The sequence below is a fragment of the Lissotriton helveticus genome, chromosome 1_1, assembly GCF_964261635.1.
Source record: "Lissotriton helveticus chromosome 1_1, aLisHel1.1, whole genome shotgun sequence".
NCBI classification, from domain to species: Eukaryota; Metazoa; Chordata; class Amphibia; order Caudata; family Salamandridae; genus Lissotriton; species Lissotriton helveticus.
The window spans coordinates 49,718,509-49,739,951 of NC_136057.1; positions in this window are offsets into that span (position 1 = coordinate 49,718,509).

A 21,443-nucleotide genomic window follows, 5' to 3' on the forward strand; every position below is an offset into this window, starting at 1 on the left:
TCATCAACGCCATCTTCAGAATGTTATTTTCCTCTGGGGGGTCAGATGTAAAATCTCGCAATCCAGTTCGAGTCTCCTTCTGGCTCCCTTCGGTCCGTTATATCTGTGGTATTGTCTTGCTCGGTATCTTATTACTTCTCATACTTAGACTTTACATAGCGGGTTTAGGCTCTGGCAAAAACGTATCCATTTCCAATGCTCTCGGAGAATGACCTGCCCATGGAACACACTTTGTTCCATTTCTGTCCGAAGTGCCACTCCAAATACCCTCACACCGACCAACATCTCATTTGTAACTTCTGCGTTTCACCCGAACTCCGAGAAGACAGCTGTGAGGCCTGCAAGTCTTTTCAGTCCAAAAAGACTCTTAGGGACTGACGTCTTAGAAGACAAGGAATGCAGCGCAAACAAACTGACAATATCTCTGACATCTTGAGCTCTGTAAGGAGAGGACAAAGAAGCTTCAGCAGCACAAGCGGAATCACTTTCCACCCATGATTCCAAATCAGAGTTAGAGGAGGTTTCTGACTCTCTTTAGCCGGCAAAGAAGCAACATACTGTGAGCACTTCTACACCTGATCCAAAGCCCAAATCATCAGTTCCCCCCCCATAAAAATGCTAACGGGCCACCTCTACACACAAGCCATGGTGCGCACTGAAAACCTGACTCTGAAGCCTCGCCCTCTGTATTAGCTCCGAAAGTTTAGCCTAAAGCACGGGCTTTACTCCATCCGAGAGCATAACACCTCGGTTCTCAGTCTCAGCAACAAAAAAAAGACTTGTTTCGGAACCGAATGTTCCTCCATCGAAGACAAAGCATCCACCACCAAAATGCTTTGTTTTCAGACCAAAATCTCAATCCTCGAGCAGTTTCAAAAAAATCTCAATCCAAAACAAACAAAATGCTCCAAATTTAGCTAGGAACGAAGAAAATAATGGTACAGCCACCAAAACAACATACTCCCAAGAACCAGTTGAGTTTTTGATGAGGCTTTGGACATTACTTTTCAACCCTTTTAAAGAAGAGGAGAAAGAATGCTGCAACTAGTCCATTACACATTACCATTCTTACTTTACCTGTACCATAAACACCAGCTACTCCACCACCTCACTCACCACAGTTGTCTGAATCAGGTAACGGATCTCCTCAGTCAACAGTAGGGGACGATCAGGCGATCCCAGATGATACACAACCAGGGGACGCTTGGGATGATTATAATATTGACCCACTGATCCCGATTTATACCCCAGCCGTCGATCACCAGCAGATGATAGATCTGCTTATCAGGCTCTCATAGCCAGAGCAGCCACATTTCAGCAGGTGCCTTTATATAAGGTCTCAGTATAGGAGGATTTCCTCTTTGAGACTTTGTCTACTGCACAAAGAGTAGCACAATATTTACCATTTCTCAAAGGCATGACACTTCACTGAGATGAACTTTTTAAACACTCAGTCAAAGCAGGGATAATAACCCCGCCCATTGACAAAAAATACAAACCACCACAATCAGACCCCATTTTTATGTCTCTCCGGCGTTGCAGCACAAAGCGCTGCTCTCTGGGCCAGAAATATTATAAGAAAGTAGATTTGAGAAGGGGACTTGAAGCCCCACCCCTCATTTTCATTGGCTGGCATCACCTTTTATTAGGTCTCCCCTGCGTAGGCTGCGCATGCTCAGTCTCTCTGGCGAGATTTTATGTTCCTGGTGATCTTTCCATTATGGGTTTTAAGCCCTTCCCCTCTTTCCCATTCCGGTGTCACTGTTTATGCTAAATGGTGGCCAGCCATTGGGACATCTTTTCTCTTTTTCTGCCTTCCCACTTGGACGGCCTGGCCTGCCTTCCTTCTGGCGTAAAAGGTTGCTTATCTTTATGGGGCAAAACACATGGCCCCATAAAGATAATAAACCTTTTACTTCAGAAGGAAAGCAGTCTGAGGCCGTTCAAGTGGGATGATTCTGAAAAGGGGGGTGGTGATGAACAGAGTGCCTGAATTAAGCAGACCACTCTTACCCAGTCCAAAGATCAGGGCTTGATCCATCACCGTTTTTTAGCTCACTGCACCATCCCAGCTCAGAACTTGGCTATATGCAAATTAGTCTGACCCTGGCCCAGTGCATCATGGGAACCGGGCAGACCAAACTACCAAGCCAATTCTTATACTGGGAAGGAAACAAGCTACCGGGGACCGGTTTCTGGCATTTCAGCCGTCTTCGGCCCGGCTTGCTTGAATCCTGATGGTGCAATGAGCAAGGGACTCACATCTGAGTATACCCTTCCACGCTTATGGTGGACAAAAATGATTCTGAAAAGGGGGGTGGTGATGAACAGAGTGCCTGAATTAAGCAGACCACTCTTACCCAGTCCAAAGATCAGGGCTTGATCCATCACCGTTTTTTAGCTCACTGCACCATCCCAGCTCAGAACTTGGCTATATGCAAATTAGTCTGACCCTGGCCCAGTGCATCATGGGAACCGGGCAGACCAAACTAGCAAGCCAATTCTTGTACTGGGAAGGAAACAAGCTACCGGGGACCGGTTTCTGGCATTTCAGCCGTCTTCGGCCTGGCTTGCTTGAATCCTGATGGTGCAATGAGCAAGGGACTCACATCTGAGTATACCCTTCCACGCTTATGGTGGACAAAAATGATTCTGAAAAGGGGGGTGGTGATGAACAGAGTGCCTGAATTAAGCAGACCACTCTTACCCAGTCCAAAGATCAGGGCTTGATCCATCACCGTTTTTTAGCTCACTGCACCATCCCAGCTCAGAACTTGGCTATATGCAAATTAGTCTGACCCTGGCCCAGTGCATCATGGGAACCGGGCAGACCAAACTACCAAGCCAATTCTTATACTGGGAAGGAAACAAGCTACCGGGGACCGGTTTCTGGCATTTCAGCCGTCTTCGGCCCGGCTTGCTTGAATCCTGATGGTGCAATGAGCAAGGGACTCACATCTGAGTATACCCTTCCACGCTTATGGTGGACAAAAATGATTCTGAAAAGGGGGGTTGTGATGAACAGAGTGCCTGAATTAAGCAGACCACTCTTACCCAGTCCAAAGATCAGGGCTTGATCCATCACCGTTTTTTAGCTCACTGCACCATCCCAGCTCAGAACTTGGCTATATGCAAATTAGTCTGACCCTGGCCCAGTGCATCATGGGAACCGGGCAGACCAAACTACCAAGCCAATTCTTATACTGGGAAGGAAACAAGCTACCGGGGACCGGTTTCTGGCATTTCAGCCGTCTTCGGCCCGGCTTGCTTGAATCCTGATGGTGCAATGAGCAAGGGACTCACATCTGAGTATACCCTTCCACGCTTATGGTGGACAAAAATGATTCTGAAAAGGGGGGTGGTTATGAACAGAGTGCCTGAATTAAGCAGACCACTCTTACCCAGTCCAAAGATCAGGGCTTGATCCATCACCGTTTTTTAGCTCACTGCACCATCCCAGCTCAGAACTTGGCTATATGCAAATTAGTCTGACCCTGGCCCAGTGCATCATGGGTACCGGGCAGACCAAACTACCAAGCCAATTCTTATACTGGGAAGGAAACAAGCTACCGGGGACCGGTTTCTGGCATTTCAGCCGTCTTCGGCCTGGCTTGCTTGAATCCTGATGGTGCAATGAGCAAGGGACTCACATCTGAGTATACCCTTCCACGCTTATGGTGGACAAAAATGATTCTGAAAAGGGGGGTGGTGATGAACAGAGTGCCTGAATTAAGCAGACCACTCTTACCCAGTCCAAAGATCAGGGCTTGATCCATCACCGTTTTTTAGCTCACTGCACCATCCCAGCTCAGAACTTGGCTATATGCAAATTAGTCTGACCCTGGCCCAGTGCATCATGGGAACCGGGCAGACCAAACTACCAAGCCAATTCTTATACTGGGAAGGAAACAAGCTACCGGGGACCGGTTTCTGGCATTTCAGCCGTCTTCGGCCCGGCTTGCTTGAATCCTGATGGTGCAATGAGCAAGGGACTCACATCTGAGTATACCCTTCCACGCTTATGGTGGACAAAAATGATTCTGAAAAGGGGGGTTGTGATGAACAGAGTGCCTGAATTAAGCAGACCACTCTTACCCAGTCCAAAGATCAGGGCTTGATCCATCACCGTTTTTTAGCTCACTGCACCATCCCAGCTCAGAACTTGGCTATATGCAAATTAGTCTGACCCTGGCCCAGTGCATCATGGGAACCGGGCAGACCAAACTACCAAGCCAATTCTTATACTGGGAAGGAAACAAGCTACCGGGGACCGGTTTCTGGCATTTCAGCCGTCTTCGGCCCGGCTTGCTTGAATCCTGATGGTGCAATGAGCAAGGGACTCACATCTGAGTATACCCTTCCACGCTTATGGTGGACAAAAATGATTCTGAAAAGGGGGGTGGTTATGAACAGAGTGCCTGAATTAAGCAGACCACTCTTACCCAGTCCAAAGATCAGGGCTTGATCCATCACCGTTTTTTAGCTCACTGCACCATCCCAGCTCAGAACTTGGCTATATGCAAATTAGTCTGACCCTGGCCCAGTGCATCATGGGTACCGGGCAGACCAAACTACCAAGCCAATTCTTATACTGGGAAGGAAACAAGCTACCGGGGACCGGTTTCTGGCATTTCAGCCGTCTTCGGCCCGGCTTGCTTGAATCCTGATGGTGCAATGAGCAAGGGACACTCTGTTCATCACCACCCCCTTTTCTGAATCGTTTTTGGCCACTATAGGTGTGGCAGGGTATACTCAGACATGAGTCCCTTTCTCACTGCACCATCAGGATTCAAGCAAGCCAGGCCGAAGACGGCTGAAATGCCAGAAACCGGTCCCCGGTAGCTTGTCTCCTTTCTGGTGAAGAATTGGCTTGGTAGTTTAGTCTGCCCTGTTCCCATGATGCACTGGGCCAGGGACAGACTGATTTGCATATAGCCAGGTTCTGAGCTGGGATGGTGCAGTGAGATAAATAACGGTGATGGATCAAGCCCTGATCTTTGGACTGGGTAAGAGTGGTCTGCTTAATTCAGACACTCTGTTCATCACCACCCCCTTTTCTGAATCGTTTTTGGCCACTATAGGTGTGGCAGGGTATACTCAGACATGAGTCCCTTTCTCACTGCACCATCAGGATTCAAGCAAGCCGGGCCGAAGACGGCTGAAATGCCAGAAACCGGTCCCCGGTAGCTTGTCTCCTTTCTGGTGAAGAATTGGCTTGGTAGTTTAGTCTGCCCTGTTCCCATGATGCACTGGGCCAGGGACAGACTGATTTGCATATAGCCAGGTTCTGAGCTGGGATGGTGCAGTGAGATAAATAACGGTGATGGATCAAGCCCTGATCTTTGGACTGGGTAAGAGTGGTCTGCTTAATTCAGACACTCTGTTCATCACCACCCCCTTTTCTGAATCGTTTTTGGCCACTATAGGTGTGGCAGGGTATACTCAGACATGAGTCCCTTTCTCACTGCACCATCAGGATTCAAGCAAGCCGGGCCGAAGACGGCTGAAATGCCAGAAACCGGTCCCCGGTAGCTTGTCTCCTTTCTGGTGAAGAATTGGCTTGGTAGTTTAGTCTGCCCTGTTCCCATGATGCACTGGGCAAGGGACAGACTGATTTGCATATAGCCAGGTTCTGAGCTGGGATGGTGCAGTGAGATAAATAACGGTGATGGATCAAGCCCTGATCTTTGGACTGGGTAAGAGTGGTCTGCTTAATTCAGACACTCTGTTCATCACCACCCCCTTTTCTGAATCGTTTTTGGCCACTATAGGTGTGGCAGGGTATACTCAGACATGAGTCCCTTTCTCACTGCACCATCAGGATTCAAGCAAGCCGGGCCGAAGACGGCTGAAATGCCAGAAACCGGTCCCCGGTAGCTTGTCTCCTTTCTGGTGAAGAATTGGCTTGGTAGTTTAGTCTGCCCTGTTCCCATGATGCACTGGGCCAGGGACAGACTGATTTGCATATAGCCAGGTTCTGAGCTGGGATGGTGCAGTGAGATAAATAACGGTGATGGATCAAGCCCTGATCTTTGGACTGGGTAAGAGTGGTCTGCTTAATTCAGACACTCTGTTCATCACCACCCCCTTTTCTGAATCGTTCAAGTGGGATGGCAGAAAACATAAAAGTCTCCGTCGTGGCGAGCGCTTGTGCTGCACATGATTCGAGGTGAGCGGGCAATCGAGCTGAGAGGCGAGGAGACCCAAAGGTCTCTCTGTGTCTGCCCGTAGAGAGGGGCCATGAGTTCGTATTTCATTTACTCGCTCTTCTCCAAGTACAAGGCGGGGGACTCCCTGCACCCCAACTACTATGACTGTGGCTTCGCGCAGGAGCTGCGGGGTAAGCCCACAGTGGTGTACGTGCCGGGCACCAGGGGCTCCTTCCAGCACCCCTGCCAGAACCAGAACTTCCCGTCACCCACCCAGCTCTTCTCGTGAATGCGGCCGTAAGGTGAGGCGGGTTCCGGATGGACACTTCCGGACCAATAAAGGCACTTTTTATTGTTTTACAGGTTCCCGCATGCCACCTCCGCTGCTGCTCTTAGAGTTTAATCGCGTTAATTGGTATCTTTTGTCTTCCAGCTCAGGCGCCCCCCTTTCAATGACCCTTATGGCACTTTTTACAGCTCTCGCGCCTCTTTGTCTCCTAAGACTTTGCGCACTCCTCGGAAGAAAAAATAAATCTGCAGGAAACAAAGTCTTATTTATTTATTTATTTATTTATTTATTGCTATTTGTAAAGCGCGACAAATACCCGCAGGCGTCTTGGCTCTGCACACGAGCTGCTCCCTCGATCCGATATTGTACTTGCAGGATATTTCTTCGGCTGATGTCGTAGGTCCTTTGGCAATACCGAAGTTTTGAAAATTAGGCATCAGCTCAGAGAACGGGGAGGACAATGGACGGAGACGCAGCATCCCAAAAGACTCGGAATAAATATTGGCTGGCGTTGTTTTCCTCATGAACATCTTCACATAAACAACCCTTAAGAAACCACCGGTGTTGACTGTATTATATTTCCAACATTGTATCAACTGTTGAATGTAAACGGGTGCCCAGGATATGTTCAGACTCGGAATAAATATTGTATCTTCACCTAACAAAGGTCTCGCCCGCCTTGCATCATTTTTATCCGTTTTTTCCCAAAACGCCAACGCACCTTCTTCCTCCTTTGTCCTTAAAATACACCAGGGGCCAGAGCTCACAGCTCTACTCTAGGGCAGCTGCCGCTGCCTCATAGCCCCCAGCTTCTCTTTCTATGCACATGGGGTCGTAGCTCCCCAACTCTACCCCAGGGCAGCCGCTGCTGCCTCAGAGCCTTGCCAGTGCCACAGCTTCTCTGTCTTTTATAAACAAAGAGAATCCAACTAAAGGTCTGGGTGAAGTGTTCAACAAATTGGTGTTGGAGCACTTAGTCGGAGTTAGGAATAAATTCTTTTCGAGTATACTCACGAGCCAGGTACTTTTTATCCTTCACCACGTCCCACCACTCACTTATAAATACACCCAAAACACATGCACCACATATAGTCAATAACTAAAAAAGTGCTCCCACGTAGTCGTAGGTCGTAGCACGCCGCATCCCGTTAGAGGGGTGCGAAGACCCCGACGATGAAGCATGACACCAAGGGTCCTATTGGTGTGTGAGGGGTATTTTACAAAACACTAAGTGCTCCAACACCAATTTGTTGAACACTTCACCCAGACCTTTAGTTGGATTCTCTTTGTTTATAAAAGTAATTCTGTGGAGCAAGAATCCTTCTCTATTTGCTCTGCCTCCCCCTCCTGTTTTTTGTACAGCTTCTCAGTGTGCCATACTCTCAGCTCTGACATCCGGGGAGTTGCGACCCAGCGAACCTTTCACCTAAAACTCACAGCTCCCCAGCCATCTGATGCCTTCTTACTACATAGCTGCCAAGGTTTCAAATTGCCAGCTGTGACATTTTCTAAATTTCACTCAGCAGCTAGTGGAGTTAGTCCGGTCGCAGGTTCATTTACTGCTGTGTGAGCAGCTGTGTTGCCATTGCCAGCACGACTCGGAGCAGGTTAAAGTTAGCCGCCGGTGGGGTCCGACCCAGTTGTGGGACATATCTCACCATTAACGGCCGCTGTGCGAGCAGCTGCAAGCTGCACTGTGATTACCAGCAGCTGCCAAAGCTCTATTCAATTATCTCATGAACTGCATGCTAGGACTTGAAGTCTTATTTTCCTTTAGGAATGACATATGTAAACCTCTGTCTGCCTCAAGCTAAGGGCGAGGGCCTCCTCTCTAAAATAAGTGTTGGCACTCTGTCCACCTCAAGTTGTTCCCTACATTTTGCTGTGTCTCTGTCCACTTCCTGCCTCGCTCAAGGCTTGCCTCTTGTTGAACGTCGAAATGGAGCTTTCAAGTACAAGCACTGTCACAATACGTATCTGCTTCCTCCGCACTGTGTCCTCTTCAACAGGATCTCATCCTCGTTGCCAGTTTTGTAAGACAGAGCTTTATTCAGCAGGTTACAATGACCCCTGGCACATCCCTGATCTCTGGCAACTGTCTGCTTCAGAGATTCTCAGAATCCACACACACCAGATTCCAGAAGTGGAATCATCCATGTTGCAGGGAAACAGCATCACAGCACCAGGGTTAAAGTATACAATACAGAACACAACACTCTGGGGGTAGAGGCTTGACGAATCAGCACAGCACCCTCAAGATGCAGGTGTCTGTTTACAGTGCAGGGAGCTATCGTAAAGAAGCTAAAAGGAAATATGCTTATTTATTGTTACCTGTGATATTGCATAACAGCATAGACCGTGACAGCTGCACCTATGTGAAATGCTTGGATAGAGATGAGGTGTGACTTCAAACTTGTGACCGGCACAACTTTATTTTACATTGTAGCCTGAGGCAGCTGGTCTCATGGTAAAAGGCGCAGCTTTTATTTGGAATTCTAGTTTTCCACACTGAACTGTTTGGACACTAGGTGATAGGCCCACTATCAGGCTGTGTCGCATGCATTGTGTAGTACTCGGGGTTCATGGTCTTGGCAATGTCATGATGCAATGTCATGTCGGAATGTTGTGGGTGCTGGATTCTACCTGAATAAATTGCTCTGTGGCTCGGGAGGGGAGAATCACGCTACATTATTGATGTCTGTTACTAAAGGTGTTCTACCTTTACAACTAGTGTGGTGCAGTCACTTCAACATTTTGGCAACAATCGCCAGCCACGTGTTGTGAATGACACCAGACTGTGGTGTGAGTGGAGTCGGTGCTGGGGCCAAGAGCAGCCGCTAGGTGTGTGTCGCACCTAAAGGAATTTTGAGGCATGGGTAGCACTGGAAAAGGAGTTTCAAGTCAGTGCTTCCAGTCAAGATTTATGTCAGGTGGCTGAAGTGAGTAATGGGCATGTTTACTTTTCGCATGCTGTGTCTGCTGTATCTGCCGTGTAACATTGCCTCACGCACCGAGGCCTCTGCTGAACTGCCATGCTGTGTCTGCCTGCTGTATCTGCAGTGTAACATTGTCTCATGCACTGAGGCCTCTGCTGTACTGCCATGTCAACCGCTCTACAATGCTGGACTTATAATGTGTGAAGACTGCGTCTGTCAAGATGTGTGGTTGGGGGCCGAAGTGTGACCGGAGATCGCTGTGAGTAATGGGCGCATCAGACTGTCTCGCCTGCAGTGTCTGCCCGTTGTAGCTGCTGAGTAACGTTGCCTCACAAGGCCTCTGCTAAGCTGCCTGGCTAGGCACACACACTACACAACTGGTCTTGTGATGGTAAAGACTGCACACTCTCTACACAACGCGCCTGTTGGAACCAGTCCCCTTCCGTTCTGGGTCAGTGCACACTGTGGAGGAGGATTCATCAGTTCTGATCTGTGGCTGGGGCGTTTCTGAAGACGGTGAGTCATGGCTCATGTGACACATTAGAGGAAAGGCTGTATCCTCTTTCTGAGTAGACTGGGTGGTTTTCAGTAGAAGAAAGTACCTTGTCCAGCAAGACCCAGCAAGACATTAACCCTTTCAGAGCTCCCCTGGCATTTAATTATGGCACGTTCCTCAATTGTGATTCCACCCCCATTTGTGGCACAACAAGGTCAACCTTCAATTCAAGGGGAGGAGTGGATAGACCTGTTTGATAATTACATTATTGCACTGGATGGGCTGGAATTCACTCCTGAATGGAATAAATCGTTGTTATTAGACACCATTAGCAAGGAGGCTCATCATATTTTTAAAAATTTTACTGAGACACTGGGTAGTGACAATCAGCCTGTCGAGGATGTGTTCAAGGAGGCAAAACTACATCTGGAAAAAAGGTTTGCCAGAAGAAAAATATTGTAATGTAATGTTGCAAGTTTTATAGCAGCCCTCAAAAAGCAGGCAAATCTCTGGATGACTGTGTATCAGACTTATGTAGTTTGAGAAAGGTCTATATTCAAGTGAAATAACAGGAACTTTAGAGCACTATATGTGAATACCACCATTAGAACTAATGGTAGTAATTGTCGAGAGTAAGTAAACTCACCACCCAAAAGAACAATATTGGATTATGTACTTTATTTATTCAAAAATATATATATATTTATTTTCTTTTCATAGAGGTATTTCATCTTTATGTGACAATAATGTTATATACGTATATATCTATTTTTTTCTCATTTTATATATTCATTTTTCATATGACTAATTTATAGTTCATGAGCATATAGGTTTAAAATCATTTATAAACAGACATTGGACATGGAACACAATGAAGTGATATAGGCAATACGGCAAGGTAGTTCACAATGCGCATTTCGGCCAATTAGCCTTCCTCAGGTGGCCGTGTATTGCAGTGAGACAAATTTATCCAAACCGTATGTTAGTAGCGACGAACTGCTAGATATCACGCCTCATTTCTTGTAAATAAAACTAATGTAGACTGGAGTAAACCATGATGATCAATGCCACACTTTGGAGGTTTGTTAATGACAATATCGTGAAGGGTGGGTTTTCGTATGGCGTGTTAATATTCCTATTTGTAGATGCAGCAACTTGATTTGATAATTTCTATGTCCAAGCTCGACTCGGGACTCGGGGCCTGATGATAAGCCAATATGGATGTGAATATCTTCCGGGTATATTGAAAGTTTTAATTTACGAGACGTTCGTGGAGCAACAGCTCCTCCATTCTAGTCCTGAGCGTATATAGATACAGACGCCGAGAGTCAAGATTCAACGGTTTTGTAATATCTCCTTGTTCGTGGCTCGTCAAGATTCGATGATTAGGTAATATCTCCTTGTTCGTAGCATGGAAGACTGTTTTCCGGGTATGACTCTCGATTTTATTTTCGCACCATGACAGATCTTCAGATAGCGGCTGGCTGGATTCAGACTTATGTACACATTCTATAAAATTTAATTTTGGCCAAATGACCGACGATCAGGGACCAACTTATTATCCAGTGGCAGAGTAAAAAAACACAAGAGCATCTGTGGGCAGCAAAAAATCCTTCCTTGAAGGATGCCATCTCCATTGCCAAGGTTGTTGAAGAATTGGAGGGATTGTATGAAAGAGATGAGTAGGAAAGAGGCTGTAGAAGGCGAAGTTGCTGCAGTTGGAAAGACCGAGCAAATACAATAATCAAGCACAGAGAGAGGCAAAAGCGAAGGGTTGCTCTTGGTGCTGCAGTGCCTATCATACCAGTCACTCAAAGTGCTGTTTCACTTCAAACAAGGAGTGCAGAAGATGTGGGCATAGAGGTCAATATGCCTGGGTTTGTAAAGAGTCTGCCAAATCCCGGGCTGCAGTTACCGATGACTTCAGTTGGGAAGACGAGAATGGGGATTGTGTGTTGATGGTTCTCCCTGCCTTGGGAGAATATGTCAGAAGGATTCAACCAAAGACACAGTTGTGGCCGGCATGGCTCACGGATGGGCAGGCCGGGCATGGGGTCACGAGGGAAGGGGGGTCGCGTTGGGAGGGGGGTTCAATCATTTAAGAAAAATAAAACCTATCTTTCTGCCGGCCTGGGTCTTGCATCTTCACTGCTCGGTATGCTCCTACTTTCCTGCCTCCGGCTGGAACAGGAAGCAGGCAACCTCCCTCCCCTCCCCTAAGCCAATCACAATGCTCCAGTGGAGCGTTGTGATTGGCCGGGACGCCGCCCAACCAGGGGCTATAGGGGATTGCATATTCTCCATGTCGGCTGCAACCCAGAATACTTATGACTGGTTTGGGCGGCCCAAGAGGGCTGACCAAACCAGTCATGCGTACTCAGGAGTGGGCAAACCACTCCTGCCCTGCCCGGGCAGCTCTGCCCACCCCCCGCCCCCCGCAGTGTGGAAAGAAACATAAAATGGTAATGACCAAAAGTTATTATCATTTTATGTTTTGGCTTTCTCGCACTGCGAGAAATCAGTGGGGCAACGCTCCTCCGTCCAGGTGGAGGAGCCGCCCCTGCAAAGGCATCATTCAAGATTCTGGACAGATGGGTGGAACTGATGGATCGACTCCAGCTCTTTATTGAAGATCGTACCTGGAGAAACGAGAGGCCTTATGTTACGTTTCTTCCCAAAGATATTAATCCTAGAGGTTACAGGGAGAAAAGATAGAAATGTTGGGATTTTTTTCATCTCCCATTGAGTTCAAATCACAACAGGTTGTGGGAAAAGCTTATGTGGCTGAAGATGGGCCAACGATTTTGGGGTTGGTCCATCAGTTTGACCTGGGGTTGCTGCTTCTGGTGAGTTATTATTATGTATAAAGAGTGGCCAGGCGAAGAGGTAATACGACTGGCTGGCTCACCTTAGTTCCCTTGCTGTACTCTACTGGAGCATCCCACTCGGTGCAGTGACACCGCAGCTCTTGCCTCCTTGCCCAGGACAGTACTGTAATGCCGGTCTATTCGATGTGGTCCTCCGTGTTGCAAGCTCCAAACACCGTAACACCTGGGCACCCGGCTCGCACACCTCCTATGCCGGTGCTGGTGCAGTAAGGTCGGCTGCCAGAGACGCAGGGGGTGCAGGAGTGCCGGGGGGGGTCCTCCTGTCTTTAAACAATGCTGGCCGCTGCTACCGCCCACCGTCTTCTATTCACCTGTGCGGCGGCGGCAACGGCCTCTCAAAAATGCAGGGAGTACGGGCGGGGCCCTCTGTATTGAAGTCTTGCCGGTGCCGCGGCACGCCGCCTTCTCTTCACCACGGCGGCGGCGGCGGCAACAGCTGCGAGTTAATCGGTTTCGCTCGGAGATGCGGAGAGGGGGTGCGGGAGGGATCTTCTTTGCCGAATCTGATGTCTGCTTGCAGGTACTTGCCGCTCCCGCAGCCCGCTGCCGTCTCTTCAACTCGGCGGCAGCGGTGGCAGCTACGGATTTTTCTGCGGGTTTTTTTCAGCTTCTCGGCTCCTTTAGAGTTCGGCTCTGCTCCTCCGTACTGCTGCACCCTCCGCTCCTGCTCTCACTCGTTGCTCCTCCTCCTCGACACAAGTATTCCTGTTATGTCGCGAACTCCATTCTGAGACCCATAGAGTAAAAACCGGGGTTTGTTCAAAATTGATGTGAAGGTATTGGAGGGTTTTTTAATCCAGCTTTAGAGTCTGATGCTTGCAAAGTCTGATCGAATTCTTTTGAAAATCAGTTTTTCTTTGAATGATCTTATTCTTTGTCCGAGAGCTCCTAAAAACAACGTCTGAGTTAGAAGACCGTCTTGTCTGTCTTTAATTCAAATTAATACTCCGCATCCTATATTTGCCTACTACTACTGCTAAGTCGGCGCCCGTTTAGACTGAGACTGGTGGCGATCAAAGCGGGGGGATTGCTGAGAGTTGGGGTCTTCACGTCCCCACAGGCAGAAGTCACTACGGAGCTCAGGTCTTCCCGCCGCCACAGCCAGGAGTCACAAGACGCCAAGTATTCCTTTAAGTCAGTCCCCTTGCTTTAAGCGGGAGTGGCAAGGAGTCCAGAGCAGGCCCCAAACAAACTGCATAATCCTATAGGAACGAACTTGGGGAATTGGATCTGGGTGCTGGTGCTTGCGTTGCATGAGCGGTGCGCCGGGCATTGACCCCGAAGTCTAACTACCCGACTGTGTTTATTGGAAGCAGGCACTTCTATCGTGGGTCAAAAGCAGGGAATAGAAGGGGAAAATATATATAGTCTCCGCCCCGCCTGGACCTCTGGACAACAACGTGTCACCTCTAACTGACCTAATACAGTGCAATGGCTTACAAGAAGTTCAGATCCAGAACCATCTTCATGAAAAGAATGGGAACGGACGACGCAATCAGGAAGAGCACCAATAAGGCAGTAAGAAACGGAAAGACAATAGCAACCCCTGGAATCAGAAAGTATTTTGCAAAAGCAAACCCAGATGACCAGGACCATATAGTAAAAGAACAGGCAAACTCGGAAACAGTAGGTGTCACGGAAGTTGGAAACGGCACCCAAATAATCCCAGAAGCAGGGGAAAAAAATACCTTTATGGAACAAGTGGACTCAACCTCAGATTTAATGGCAACCGGATCAATAACACCGGATCTTTCTAAAATACAACAGTCTTTCGACTGCAACATCATCTCCCCAGACACCAGCACCAAGGATGGAATATCTCAAATGAAACACCAAAGGAGGATCGACAACATACAGATCAGTACTCCACAAAAATCAATAGATATAGAGGGACATCTCGAAAATTCACCAGATCTTTCTATCTTTAAAACCACTGGCCTGATCAATCATTACACTCCAGTTTCTAAATCAATGTTTCTTTTACAAAATATCCTGGAATCAGTCCTCAACCATTTAGGTAACATATTGGAAAATTCTAAAATTTCTGGTTGAGGAACAAAAGAAGAAAGAACAAATTTGGTCATCAAAAACAACAAAAATAACAGGAATCTGTGGCAAATGTCAAGAGATAACTGGTGATGCCTTAAAAATAAAAAAGGACACTATGCCGCCTCCCTCGAAAAAAGAAATTGCAACAGAAACCGGGAAGAAATCATCTGGCGAAAGTGTGGGAAAGCAGAGTGACATCACCGTATATTCCCTCAGGAAACTCTTTAAAGAGCAAACTAACTTAGAACCACATCAACAATCTGTGACGTACTACCCAATATTTACAAAAAGCAAATCCAAATTAAACATGACCAATCCTGTAATACCTGATCCTGAAACAAACACTGGGTTAATGTTAATGTTAATGTTAATGTTAACTGTCATTTATTGAGCGCTCGTACGCCCGGAGGCTTCATGGCGCTGTAGGAAGGAACAGGGCGCGTCAGTCGTTTGATAGAAGGAAGCAGCTCAATAATGTGCCTGAGAAAAGAGCCAGGTCTTCAGAAGATGTCTGAAACTAAGGAGATTGTCACTTAGTTTTAGATGAGGGGGGAGAGAGTTCCAGAAGGCAGCTGCAAGATGGTCAAAGCAGCTGCCTCCGAGACGTTTCCTTTTGTACGGAGGAACAATCAAAAGGGATTTATGGGTGGACCGGAGATAGCGGGGGGGCTGTATCTTTGGAATAGATCTCTAATGAATTGGGGGCCAATGTCATGTAGGGATTTGAATAAAATGCAGCCCACTTTAAAGGCCACGCGTTGCTCCACCGGCAACCAGTGTAAATGTTTCAAGCCAGGTCTGACTGATTGCCTTCTGGGGATGTTCAGAAGAAGTCTGGCTGCTTGATTCTGAACCAACTGGAGGCGTCTAAGCTCTCCTTTTTGGAGCCCAAGATAGAGACTGTTGGAGAAGTCCAATCTGGATAGGACCAAGGAGATAACGATCTGAGTGAGAGCGGCAGAAGAAAAGAAACATGCAATTTTTTTGATTTTTTTTCAGCTGGAAAAAACTGGAGGATACAACTGCTCCCACCTGTTTTGTCAAGGAAAGGTCTTCACTGATGTAGATGCCCAGGCTTTTGACCGAGGGTGACTTAGATGGAGGGGCACCCATGCAGGAGGGCCAGAAGCTGGGATTCCAACTATGTATACTCTGTCCAGGCAAGACCAGTTCAGTCTTGCCTGGGTTAAGTTTCAGATGATTGCAGCTCATCCAACTCAGAATGTGGGACATGGTGTTTTGAAATTCTACCACAGAGTCCTTGGTGTTAAGAGGAAAGATGAGCTGCAAATCATCTGCATAGTTGAAGATGGTTACCTTAGCGCTTCTGAGGGAAAACAAAAGAGGACGCAGGTACAAATTAAAAAGCAGGGGAGACAACGAAGAGCCTTGAGGTACTCCACAGTTGGTGGATATGGTGGGAGCTGTAAAAGTGCCCAGTCTAACCGATTGAGTTCGGCCAGAGCTGAACGAGCGGATCCAGCTCAGTGCCGGGCCCCTGAGGCCTGCCTGCTCGACACGGTCGACCAAGATGGTATAGTCGACCGTGTCGAACGCAGCAGAGAGGTCCAACAGCACCAGAGCCTGGTGGATCCCCTCGTCCGCATTCCGCCTCAAGGTGTTCTGCACCGAGAGAATGACTGCTTCGGTCGAATGGCAAGGGCGGAAGCCGGCCTGGTTAGGTGCAAGGAACTCAGATTTCTCTAGGAAAGTAGAGATACTATCACAAACATGGGACTCCAAAAGTTTGGCACAGTATGGCAGCAGAGAAATGGGCCTATAGTTAAGTGGGTCTAACGGGTTGGCTCCTGTCTTTTTTAAGAGGGGAATGAGAAGGGCTTTTTTAAAGTTGCTTGGAACTTCCCCTTGAGTGAGTGATCCATTTAACAAGGGAAGTAAGCCCTCAGGGATGTGGGTGCCTACTTCTTTCAGGATATGAGGAGGGCAGATGTCGTCGGGGGAGCTGGATTTGATTTTTGTAAGAAGTTTGGATAGGGTGACATTGTCAATAAGGGGATATGAATCCAGAGTGGCAGGGTTGTAAAAAATGTCTGAAAACAAAAGAGAAGGCTGAGTGGTAGGGATGCTCTGTTTGATGGTGCAGATTTTATCAAAAAAGAAGGAATTAAGAGAGTTGCAGAGTTCCTGAGTGGGGATTATCGGAAGGGAGGTTCTGTCGCTGGTACTGAGGTTTTCCACTATGTTGAACAATTCTCTGGATTTATTGTGGGCTTTGATTATTTTTTCAGAGAAGTATTCAGTTTTATGTTTCAGGATAAGCTTTTGATAGTCCCTGCGGGCTTTGCGGTTGTTATCCCTGTCTTGTTCTAAATAGGCTGTACGCCATTTTCGCTCCAGTTGACGGACTTCGAGCTTAAGGGTTTTCAAAAAAGGTGTGAACCACCTATGAGCGTCGTTGGGGCGGGAGCGGGGAAAGTTGGTGCAGGGAGCATAAACATCGGCTGCCTGAAGTAGCCAACCTGAGAAAGCTTCTTCCATTTCATCAATGCCCTGGTCAAGTGAGGGAGGGGAGGAAGTTAAGGATCCAATAAAGGTAGGAATGTCAACATTCTTCCACAGTCTAGTTTTTCCTCCTGGCTGGGGTAGGGACCTTTTGCTGCTTTCAATGGTAATGGTGAAATTGATCAAGTAATGATCCGACCAAATGCAGGGCGTGATGGAGTTAATAGCAAGAAGAATGTTTTGAGACCAAATTTGGTCTAAGCTGTGCCCTTTATCATGGGTAGGAAGATGTATATGTTGAGTGAGGTTCATATCCAAGAGGGTTTCTTTAAGACTGGCTGCCTGAGGATCAGACTGAGTAGAGTCCATCCAGAGGTTGAAGTCTCCCAATAGTACGATTTTATCATGGGAGATAGTCAAGGATGCAAGTTGTTCTGCAAAGGATGTGGTAAATGTGGACATAGTTTGAGGGGGGCGGTATAGAAGGATCAGGAGTAGTGATCCTAAGTCAGTATCCAATTTAAAAATCAGATTATCAGATCCTATTAAGTCTAAAGATGGTAAAGAAGAGACTTTATGGGAGCTGCGAATGATCGCAGCGACCCCTCCACCTCTTTTGCCGGCAGGTCTGTCGGCATGCAGGATATAATAGTTCGAGGGAACAGCGGCTAAAATGTCAGGCAGGGATCCTTCATTAAGCCAGGTCTCTGAAAGGAATAAGAAGTCTGGTTGGTCGGCCTGGAGCAGGAGAAAAATATCCAGGTGGTGTTTAACCATGGACCTGGTGTTTAGATATAAGCATTTAAGAGTGGTCACAGAGTTACGAGGGGTTGCAGAAGGCAAGGAGGGCTTGAACTTGGGAGTTTTGGCAAGAATGTATTCGGGCTTCAGAATGCCATATGTGGCAGCACGTTTTAAGGTGTGGGCGGGCGGGGCGAGTACAGCGCTGTCTGGGGGTCTGAGTGATAGCAGCATAGATGAGGAGTATTTAATGATTGGTCCAGGGGTCGTGGCCCCAGGCCCCGGTCTGCCGCGGACGGGCGCAGACGGGCTTGACTTATGCGCGACTTCGGCGCGCATTCGTCGCGCCCGCTGCGCTCCTGTATGCACATTGTTTATAAGGCCTGCCTCCCGGGAGAACTAGACCGCTAGATCCGGTCCAGCTCCACCCAAGATGGCGGCTCGCCTCACCCTCCACACAAACGGCACCAGCCGCGATGGACCAGGGCGGGTAGCAGAGGAAAATCCTATTTAATCAGTGAACTAGTGAAGATGTACAAGACTCGAAAAAAACAAAGAAGGAACAACGGCAAAGAAAGATAAAAAAGAGAAAGGCGCTAAGAAGATTAAAAAAGAAGAAGGCCACAAAAATCAAATCTCAGATTACCACTCCCCTACTTAACGCCTCACCAGATTATGAAGGAAGACCAACACTGCCCCCGACACCGAGTATGAAGCACCAGAAGATACAGGTGAAAACCAACAGCAAAAACCTTTACCAATACTCCACATTAAATCCAAAGGCTACTGATTTCATACACAGCTCGGAAAGTGCAACTTTAAGAGGAACACTCGTAGGACATCCAGAATCACAGAGAAAAGAATCCCAAGTAGAGGAGATAAGATCCAACTACTTACAAATCACAGAGTTATTCCCTATTGATGAGGCTCCACTCAACCGCGGCCGAATCATTAACCTACTGCAACAGATCCAGCCGCTAAAATTTTTTGCGCAAAATGAGATCAAACTAGTAATGTTTCCGGACAAAGCGAAAACAAAAATTGCAATTGTAGAATTCTGGTCCCCAGCCTTACCATGAATTATCCTTAAGGAGAGCGAGATCCTCCACAAATGTGGCTATGACTTTATCCCAGTATTAAAAAATGAAGTCTACAATATGATGTATCCGCTTGAATCCTCTCAAAAAACGTACCAAACCATAAATAAAAAAAACTATCCCTTAGATCAATCAGCAGCAAATCTATTTGTTTCAGTAAAGAATGGCGAAAGGGAAATTTGGAGCAAAAGCACTCGCAGTAAGAAAACAACACAGAGGGATCACTCATGGGACTGGATCTCTGAGACCCTGAACAGTAACAAACAAACGAAGGACACTAGCTCTTCTGTTTAGCACAGGCTTAGTAATCTCTTCTTTGAATATAGCGGGAAAAACTAAAGAAAAAATGGCAGAATTAGTAAAAAACTCTCCCGCTATCGTGGCCCTACAAGAAACCTGGAGTACACAAAATTTCAATCTCGAGGGATACTTCATGATGTCCCTGCCCTGCGGGTCAAGCGGGGGCACGCGAAGGGTGGGATTGCAATTTTACTAAGTGAAGAGTATGACTGGGCCCAAGAAATAATCTCCACGAATTCTTATAATTACCAATGTATTAAGGTTAGGTGCAGGACAAACCTCTCAGACTCCCAAAATAACGTACTAATCTTTAATGTATATATCCCGCCTGGCGTAAAAATGGACGGAATGATGACAGAGATCCTGGATGACATAGATCAAATAATTGAAAGGCATGATTATCCACCGTTGCTCATCATGGGGGATCTAAATGGAAAAGTTTCCAACAAAGAAATATCAAAATGGTCTAACTGGTATGAAGAAGAGGCGCTGGAAATTTCCACACCATTATTCCCCAAAGGGAACAAGGCGGATCAAAGGGGAAAAATTCTACTAGCATCACTCCCAACGCTAAATGGAATAATATTAAACGGGAATGTGGAAGGCGACATCCCCGCTTCAAATACGAGACAGGTGAATAATAGCAACACACTTTTGAACTATATGATATCCAGTCTCGACTTGTTCGGATCCGCCCCACAACTAAAAATAAATTGTGTTCACGGAAGCGATCACGCTATCCTACAGTTATCTACAGAGTGGAAAATACTTCCATGTTCACCTACTCAAATCATGTACAAGCACAGTACAGTCATGGTAAATCAAAACCAAAGGCGGATTTATTGGAACTCAGCGACACTTAATAAGATAACTAATATAATAGCCACTAACCAGCTTCTTCAAACAACACACTCTGTAAACCCAATAATGAATTTTGAACTGATCATAAAAGAACTAACACAACCAAGAACTACAAAGACTAAAAACAAAAATCCAAAATTAGATACTGGAACAAAGCTGCTAAATAAACTGATAAGAGCACAGTTCTTAGAAGCTTCACCATCTAGGCAAGCAGAAATTGACAAACTAAAGAACCAACGGAGGAGAGAAAAAGAAAAACACAAGAGAATAACCCAAGATCAAAATTGGGTGGATCTGCAGATAGCAGCTAAACAGAACAACCAACGTGCCTACTGGACCATAATCGCCAAAGAAACGGGCACGAAAAAAACATTACAAAGTATTCCTGTGCCCCCAAACGAATGGGAAACCTATCTCACTAATCTATACAAATTAAACAATAATTCAGAAATGGCCTATACGTTCTCTAGTAATTCAGAAACTGAAATCTCAAATACAGGAACATCGACTCCCCTCTCTATTGAGATACACATAAGAAGGGCGAGATCAACAGGAGCAACTGGCCCAGATCAAATCCCAATCAAAGTCCTCCAGATCGATCCTAAAGGGTGGAGCAGGATGCTTTCCCCCCTCTTCAACTACATTCTCAGCACTGGGGTAATCCCGAAGTCGTGGAAGGGGAGTATCATCACACCTATACATAAAAAAGGATCAAGACTACAACCTGGTAACTACAGATAAATCGCTTTGCTGGATGCCACTGGAAAGATCTTCACGGCGGAAGTCCTGGATCAACTTAAAAACTGGGCCTTCTCATCTGGATTGATCCCTCGATATCAAGCTGGCTTCAGACCTAAGCATTCAGTCACGGACAATATTGCCATCCTTCAAACTATCCTAGATAAATATGTGTCCATCAAATCTCAGGCTGTTTACGCAGCTTACATCGACTTTTCGACTGCGTTCGTTAGGGTGGACAGGAGAATACTCTGGGAAAAACTTAGTGAAATGGGTATCCCTGACCAGTTACTACGAATATTAATACCACTGCATACAGACACCTGGTGCCAGGTACAAATGGGGAGAGAAAAGGGCCTAACCAGCCCTATCCCGACCCCCAATGGCCTCAAACAGGGATGTCTCCTTGCTCCCCTACTCTTTTCACTCTAGCTCA